General features: G+C 37.3%; 1 non-coding gene across 1 annotated transcript; it reads left to right on the forward strand.

Moving 5' to 3' along the window:
- The first annotated feature begins 3,391 nt into the window (after nucleotides 1-3,391).
- Nucleotides 3,392-3,498, forward strand: LOC122071339. The gene has a single exon (XR_006138155.1). It is a non-coding gene; the product is annotated as a small nucleolar RNA R71 (small nucleolar RNA).
- Nucleotides 3,499-8,949: the final 5,451 nt, after the last annotated feature.

Here is an 8,949-nt window from a genome sequence, read left to right on the forward strand (position 1 = left end):
TGTGAACCAACTAAGTAAGACCGAAACTTTTCAAATACAAACACAACAGCTAAAAATTCTTTTTCAGTGGTTGTATAATTGAGTTGTGCATCATTTAAGGTCCTACTAGCATAGTAAATGACAGTGGGCAACTTATTAATATTTTAACCCAAAACCACTTCTATGGTAAAATCCAAAGCATCACACATCAGTTCAAAAGGTTCAGTCCAAACAGGTGGTTGAACAATGGGTGCATTGGTCAACTCCTTCTTAAGTTGTTTGAAGGATTCTAGGCACTCTTTAGAAAACTCAAAAGTTTGATCTTTGGCAAGTAATGAAGTGAGAGGTTGATCTTTGGCAAGTAATGAAGTGAGAGGTCGGACTAACTAACTAAATTTCTTAATAAACCTTCTGTAGAAACCTGCATGCCCTAGAAAAGATCGGACATCCTTAACAGATTGAGGAGGTGGTAAATTATCAATTAAATCCACTTTGGTTCTATCTACCTTAATTTCCTCCTTAGATATTACATGGCCTAAAACAATACCAGATTTAACTATAAAATGGCATTTCTCCCAATTCAAAACTAAATTCTTAGATATGCACCTTTTCAAAACTAGGGAAAGATGATGAAGACATTCAGAATAGGAATTCCCATGAATTAAAAAGTCATCCATAAATACTTCTAAGAATTTTTTGACCATGTCAGAAAAGATGCTCATCATGCATCGTTGGAATGTAGCAGGGGCGTTGCAAAGCCCAAAGGGAATATGCCTGTAAGCAAATGTTCTATATGGGCATATAAAAGTGGTCTTATGTTAATCCTCTAAAGCAATTGGGATCTGGTTAGAGTGAATATCCACCAAGAAAATAATAGTATTCATGTTCAGCTAACCTCTCTAACATCTGGTCAATGATTGGTAATGGGAAGTGGTCCTTCCAGGTTGCCACATTAAGTTTCCTATAGTCTATGCACACTCTCCATCCTGATTGAACACGGGTTGGAATTAGTTCATTATTGGCATTGGGAACTACAGTCACTCCAGACTTCTTAGGCACTATGTGAACTGGCTTACCCATTGACTGTCAGAAATAGGATAAATTATTCCATAATCTAAGCACTTTAGGATCTCTTTCTTAATAGCTTCCATCATCACTAGGTTAACTCTTCTTTGGGGATCCGTGGATGGTTTGAAATCCTCCATAAGATGTATATGATGTTGCACAATAGAAGGGCTTATACCCTTGATATTAGCCATGGTCCACCCTAGGGCTTCTTTATTATCTTTTAATACTTTAAGTAACTCTTCTTCCTAACTAGAAGTCAAATTTGAAGAAATTATTACAGGAAGAGTCTGGTCAGGCCCTATGAAAGCATACCTCAAATTAGATGGCAACTCCTTAAGATCTAGCTTAGGGGGCTCAACTATGGAAGGTTTGGGAATGGAATTGGAAATGAGTCCTAAGGGCTCCACAGGTGTGTAAAGACTCAAGACTTCAGAAAAGAAATTTTCACTATCATCATCCAACTCATCCATACACTCTTGGAATTCTGAATCAAAATCAACATCAAAGTTGGTAATTAAATCATCAGAAAAATCTAAAAAATCCTCAAGTATATTGATCTCTTTTTCCATATGTGGTTGCTTGCCTATCCTAAACATGTTAAACTCAACAGTTTGGTTACCAAAAGATAACTTTAGGAAACCATTCTGACAATTGATTAATGCATCACTGGTAGCCAAGAATGGTCTTCCTAGAATTATTGGGATCTCATCATTGGTTGAGAAGGACTTGGTATCTAACACAATGAAATCAACAGAGAAAATAAGTTTCCCCACTTTTAGTAAGACATCCTTAACCATCCCTTTAGGAATCTTAACAGACCTATCTGCCAACTGAAGAGTAGTTCCAGTGGCTTTCAATTCTCCCAATCCTAGTTGCTTCTACACATGGTAAGGTAAAAGATTCACACTAGTACCTAGGTCAAGTAAGGCATGCTCAATATAGGTGTTGTCTATGACACAAGATATGGTAGGGCCCCCTGAATCCTATTACTTGGCTGCTATAGGCTGAGTAATTATAGAACTAATATTACCTGCCAAGAACGTATTTTTGGGCATACTAGTGATACGTTTGTGAGTACACAAATCTTTCAGTACCTTTGTATAGGCGGGGATCTGGGATATGGCATCCAAAAGAGGAATGTTCACTTTTACCTTTTTAAAGGCTTCTAAAATTTTATCCATGAAAGCAGTCTTCTTTTTGTGTACCAAGCGATTAAGAAATGGGATAGGATGAACATAAGGATTGTTAGGGATTTACTCTTTTTCAGAAGAATCATTTTTGGTTTTCTCAACCAAATCATCTTTAGTTTTAGAAGAATCTTTAGGTTCATCAGACGAACCTGGAACTAGAGGCACACTTATGTCCTCAACTGAAGGAGAGTTAACAGGAGTAGTAGATGGGGAAGATTTAGGAACGCTCTGCTAGTACTCTCTACCACTCCTAAGGGCATAAACAATATTACATTGGTTAGAGGGCCCTTGTTGGGTCTGACCTTGTACTATATTCAGTGGTGTATTAGTTGGTACTTGTGAACTAACAAGCTGATGATGCCTAGGGTTAGACTCTGGTTGACTGAGTAAAGTTTCTTTCTCCCTCTCACTCATAATTGAGATAACTTGGGTGAGTTTTCTCATAAGATTTTGATGGCTTGTCATGAGGGGGGCAATATTTTTTTCCAAGTTACTTATTCTACTTGCCTCTCCAGTGTTGGTAAACCCAGGAGGTTGCTGATAAGATGATAGGAGAGGGGCCCTAGGAAAACTAGCCTGAGGTCCTATATTTGACCTAGAAAAAATATTTTGGAAAAAAGATTATTGTACAAAGGGAGGCCTTTGGGGTCCAGGTTGACATTGATTATGAAAATTTGAAGGCCCTGCTTGGTTGCCCAAAGGAATTTGGGTGATTTCTCCATCCTGGATTGTAGGTATTACTATATGGATTATTCTGGTATAAGGCATTAACACTATCATTAGAAGTGCCCCCAGAGGTATTGGGGCATTCTTCTATGACATATCCAGGGGACTGGCACCAAGCACAAATCTTAACCAAATTGACTGATGATGGCTCTCTAGGAACAATAACCTCAATCCTCTTGATTAGGCTATCCAAATGGGCTTCCTTGGCTACTATCCCATCTATAAAATATCATTTTCCTCCTATGGTTCTTTCACTCTCTTGGGTTAATTCCCACTCACGGGTTTTTTCAGCTAAGTCAAGTAAGAATTCCCATGCCTTTCCTTCATCAGTAAAGGATGTGAATCCCTCAGGGCACATAGACTCTATCATTTGTTTAGTTGGGTAATCAATACCATCATAAATTATTTGACATAAATACCATGAGTCTAGGCCATGGTGAGGGCATTCTTGGAGTAGATCATTAAATCTCTCCATAAGTTTAGAAAAAGACTCACTAGGCTTTTGCCTAAACTGAAGGATATCACTTCTAAGCTTATTGGTCTTGTGAGTTGGGAAAAACTTCTTAAGGAAGACAACTGTGAACTGTTCCCATGAGGTTATGGAATTTGTGGGTAACCCATACAACCACTTCTTAGCTTGATTTTTTAATGCAAAAGTGATAAACCTAAGCTTAACAGCATCATCAGAAAGCCATTGGATCTTAATTAATACACAAACCTCTTCAAATTCCCTTAGAAATAGGTATGCATTCTCAGAGGTCAACCCATGGAAGTAGGGCAACATAGTGATGTATTGAGATTTGAGTTAAAAATTATTGCCCTGGGCTTGTGGTAGAACTATGCAGGAAGGTTGGGCTGTTCTAGCAGGGTAGAACCTATCTTTTAGAGATTTAGGTGAAGGGTTTTGATGTTAGTCTCCCATATTGAAAGGTATTAAAGAGAGCAACGTATAGGGTCACTACTTGTTGGTTCTCTTATTTCTAACCAATTCTTAGTATTATGTACCCACCTAACACTCATGCAACATAAAACTACCCACAACTAGAGTAAGACAAGCATAAAAGAATAGATAGCAATTTTTTTTTCTTATGAATTTTTTTTTTAGATTTTTGGGAGCTTACCGCCAGGGATCTGGGGTTGCTTAGGTCAATTCCTGAGGTACTGCTACAGGGCAAAACCTGTCTTTATCATACTGTGAGGCAGGGTGACCTCCACCGAGACAACTATTGTAAGTTGTTTTTCTCAGGAATTCAATAAAAGAAAAGGAAAAACAAAACAAAGCAACAATTTACTAAAAGAAAGCGAAAAATAACATGGAACTGTCTCCCTGGCAACGACACTAAAAACTTATTTGAGATTTTAAAATGTAACTGCAAGCGTACAGATCAGTGTAGCTACGGGTCACATAGGGAGAGTAGCCATTTTATTTTTTTGCTTCTTTTAATAATGAGAAAGTGAACTGATTAATGGTTGTGATCTAATTCTAATTACCATCCTAAACATATGTATCTAAAATAACATCCCAACCATTCGTCATCTAAGAATTTAAAGACGCAAGCCACGCAATTTAAATAAATAAATAGCTAAAAATAAACACCCCACGCAATTAAAAAGCAATGAAGGAAAAAAAAGGGGATAAAACTAGAGAGAGACTCACAAGTATGTTTCTCTACTTAGCCCGAAGGATGCATCATAATATGAGCTTCCCTACTTAACCAGAGAGTCACTCTTACAAGGGTTACTCTACTTGACTTTAGGGAAAGAGAAACAATTAGAATAAAAACAATAAAATGATGGTTCTATGGCTAGGAGGGGCAAAGCCAACACATACACTAGCCATGAACCTTGGGGGAAAGGGAAAACAATAATATAACAACTGAAATTAAAATCCTAAATTAAGAAATAAAGGGTAGTCAGAAGAGGGAATGAGAGGAGGGAGAGAAGACTACTGAAGGAGCCTACTGACTTGAACTTCATCCCTTGAATTGAAAACTTGATCGATTTGAGATACTACCAGTACTAAAAACCAGATTTGGAATAAACCAAATCTGAAATTTCTAGTACTAGAGAAAAAAAATCCAAAGAAAAAAAATTTGATCTTGAAAGACATGCTTCATAGCTTGTTCTTGTCACTAGAACTAAGCCTAGAACTAGAAATTGAAAATTACAACTTCAATTGTTTAAACAATAAAAATAAAAGACTGAATCAAAAACAAAAGTGCTTGCATTAATTGAATAAAAAGAACTTACAAAAGTGATAAAGCATAAACCTAGAACTAGAGCTAGAGAAAGAGAAAACTAGAGAAAGAGATAGAGCAACTAAGAAAAAGCCCTAGAAAAAGAATGAAGTGCCTCCTCCCCTTATGTTAATTCTATTATATAGAGAATGGGGGAGGGAAGCTAAAGATTTTTTTTATCTTGTTGATGAAGTGGAGGAGAGAGAAGAAAGAAAACGTGTGGAGAGAGATCTCCCATGATTTTTCTTGTCTTTTTCTTTTTTTCTCTCTCTTCTTGCATAAGAAACCCCCTTTGGCCAAATTTTCTTGCTTGGATTTGGACAATATTCTTCTTTTTTCTGCTTTCCTATTTTTTCTCTTTTTTTTCTCTCTCTCTTCTTCAAACTTGCCTACAACTATCTTGGCCGACCTCCTTTAAATGATGAGTAGGAGAGAGAAAATCTTATAAAAAAAACCTCAACAAAATGACATTTTTCTCTTTATTTTTTCTCTCTCTTATTCAAACTTGCATACAACTATCTTGGCCTAAGTGATGAGTAGGAGAGAGAAAATATTCTAAAAAAAACCTCAACAAAATGACAGCTAAGAGGTTCGAACTTGAGACCTCCTAATAAGCAAGGGATTTTACACACCACAACTCACCAACTACGCTAGGTAGTTGTTGTTACCAAAAACGAATCTTCAATCACTTAAGGATGTGGTCCATCGATCCTTGTTGGCATTTGAAATATTTCTTATACCCTTGGGATAACTGCAGATGGGCTGGTTCTGCATCTCGGTTCAGTTCTGATCCATTATTCTTTTTCTCACCCGAAAAGAATAATCACTTGTATGGTTGACCAAACGAATGTGTACTTGCAATTGAACACTTCCATCTTGCTCAAAATTTTGTCCTCTTCACAACCATAAAAAGAAATAAGACCTCTTTATTTGTAAAATTGGAGATATAGTGCCCGATACTCCTTAAGGCCTTGAAAATATAAAACCTACAAAAAGAGAGTAAAACCCAAGGTAGCTCCATTCTAAATATGTAAAATGCATATTTTACTACCCTAGATTTCACACATAAATTTGCTCATTAGTCAACCATACCCTTATTTATTTAGTTCCTAAAAAAGACCATGCTGCTTATGTTGATGAATTTCGACCTATTAGCCTTTGTAATATCACTTATAAGATTATTGCAAAAATTTTGGCTACTAGGTTGAAAAAATATCTCCATGAGTTCATTTCTCCATTTCAAGCTGCCTTTGTCCCTGGTAGACAAATGTTTGACAACATCAACATTGCCTAGGAAATCTTCCATTCCCTTCGACGAAAAAAAGGTAAGACTGATTTTGTGGCCATAAAACTTGACATAGCCAAAGCCTACGATAAACTTGAATGAGGGTACTTGAGAGCTATTTTTGAGTATTTGACCTTTGGTGAAAGATGGTGTGATCTTATTAGCTACCTAGTAAGCTACCTAGGATGCTCCTTAAGCGCTTTCTTGTTCATCGTGGCTATGGAAGGTCTTTCCTGCCTTCTCACTACCTACAGAGACCTCAACCTATTTAAGGGAATCGAAACTTCCAGCTATGCTCCTGAAATCTCTCATCTATTTTTTTGCTGATGATACATTCATCTTCTGCAAAGCTTCACATGAAGATATTTCTACCATTCGATGCATTTTAGACCTTTTTGCTGACCTGTCAGGATTAACCATTAATTTGGATAAGAGTGGTCTTGCTTTAAGCTCCAATGTATCTAATGATGTCAGGATATCTTTAAGCAGAGCTCTTGGAATTAAGGAAATGAGTTGTGACTCCTCCTACCTTGGGACTTGTCTCTTCCATCATCGAGCCAAATCCCGTTCTTTCAACCAGATGGTCAAAAGAGTGGAATTGAAACTTGGATTATGGAAAGTTAACCTACTCTCTTATGCTGGCATGACATTTCTTGTCCAATCTGCTCTGTCCTCAATTCCATCTTATCTGATGTCTTGCTTTGCCTTTCCTAAAGTGTTGTACAGGAAATTAGATTCCACATACTAGCATTTTTGGAATGGAGACTCGGACAAGTCCAAAAAGATCCATCTCATTGGATGGCATAAAATATGCTTATCTAACCCTCAAGGAGGCCTTGGAATTTGTGATTCAAAGACTCAAAACAAAGACTTACTCCTGAAACTTGGATGGCACCTCCTCACAAATGAGCATTCCTTATGGACATAGATCCTGAATGCTAAATACTTCCCTAATAGGTCAGTATTTGATCAACAAACTTTATGCAAAAGATGATCGTTTTGTTGGAACAATATTGTAGTATCCTCCCAACTCTCCAAAAAATGATCTTTTTAAAAATTGGCAATGGTAAGGACACAAACTTTTGGATTGATCCCTAGATTAAATCCATTCCCACCTTTTCCAAAAGCCACCCCCACACCTCTTGAAAGTTAATGATTTCATGATGGGGAATTAATGGAATGTTAGTTTGTTAAATTCATTACTCCCTGTTTCCTTAACTAACAAGATCCTTTGAATTCCTATTTCTGATAATAATGGCAAATGGTGGTGCCACCTCTCAAAACATGGATCTTTCTCCACTAAAATAGCTGCCAAATTTCTCAAATCTAATGTTTTTACTAACTCTAGTGGATCCTCAAATAGGTAGACTTGCACAACTCCATGCTCGCACTGGTGGTGCTATTTATCGAAGCTCAAAATCCACCCCAAATTTAAACTTTTCTTTTGAAGAATAGTATATGAAGGAATCCCCACTAAAGACATTTTAAAAAAGTGGGTGGATATTGACCCTATCTGCAGTTTATGCCACAACCAACATGAGAATAGTTGGCATGTCTTCCTCTCTTGTGAGTTCTCAAAGAGGATATGGGATGTTGGTCCATTGGGCCTTAAAATTGAACTATTAAATGGTTCTTCCTTTTCAAACTTAATCGTGTTTTTCTTTAACTCTAACACCATCCCTTCAAATAAATTGGATTTCTTTTTCAGTGTTTTTATTATTATGTGTTACTACATTTGGAAACATAGGAACCAAGTCTCATTTGGACATGCTAAACTCAATCCGTATATCATACCACAAAAGGTAGAGTACTGGATCTCTAATGCCATCCCCATACACTCTGATGAGCAATAGGTGACCATACATAACCCTACACCAACCCAGACAATAACACTCCCCTGTTTCAATAACAAAGTTTTAATTTGCATAGGGATCACTGATAACACCAAAAACATTTTTGGTTGAACAGTTTTGTTTATAACCAAAGAGAAGTGTTGTTGTAACCCAGCAGTCACTGAGAGGGGCGGTGAATCAGTGAGTCTAATTCCAATCTTAGGACCTATCTGATGTCGGGCTAAGAAAAATCTGATATACCTGTCTCTGTTTGCACATAGTCATATACACACTCAGCCTCTCATAGGCACTTTCAAGTGTGCACACCCATTCCACATTCCACGCACTTTAATATAAAATGTAAACAACAAGCACCCACAACACAGGATTTTTATGAGGTTCGGCAATTTGCCTACATCCCCAGAGTAGTGCTTGTAAAGGCTTTGTACCTACTCAATACACTACTTTTGACTGCACCCATAGTCAGGAGCAGCCACACCTAATTTTCTCAAGTCGAATCTGAGATGGCACTCGTAGTGTCGGTATAATGTGTAGCACCCACTCCCAGTGCTTAGCACCCACTAAGCACTCAATAAAGAATACAATAAATTTGGGCTTATATCAATGCCCTA

The sequence above is a fragment of the Macadamia integrifolia genome, unplaced genomic scaffold, assembly GCF_013358625.1.
Source record: "Macadamia integrifolia cultivar HAES 741 unplaced genomic scaffold, SCU_Mint_v3 scaffold_210A, whole genome shotgun sequence".
NCBI classification, from domain to species: domain Eukaryota; kingdom Viridiplantae; phylum Streptophyta; class Magnoliopsida; order Proteales; family Proteaceae; genus Macadamia; species Macadamia integrifolia.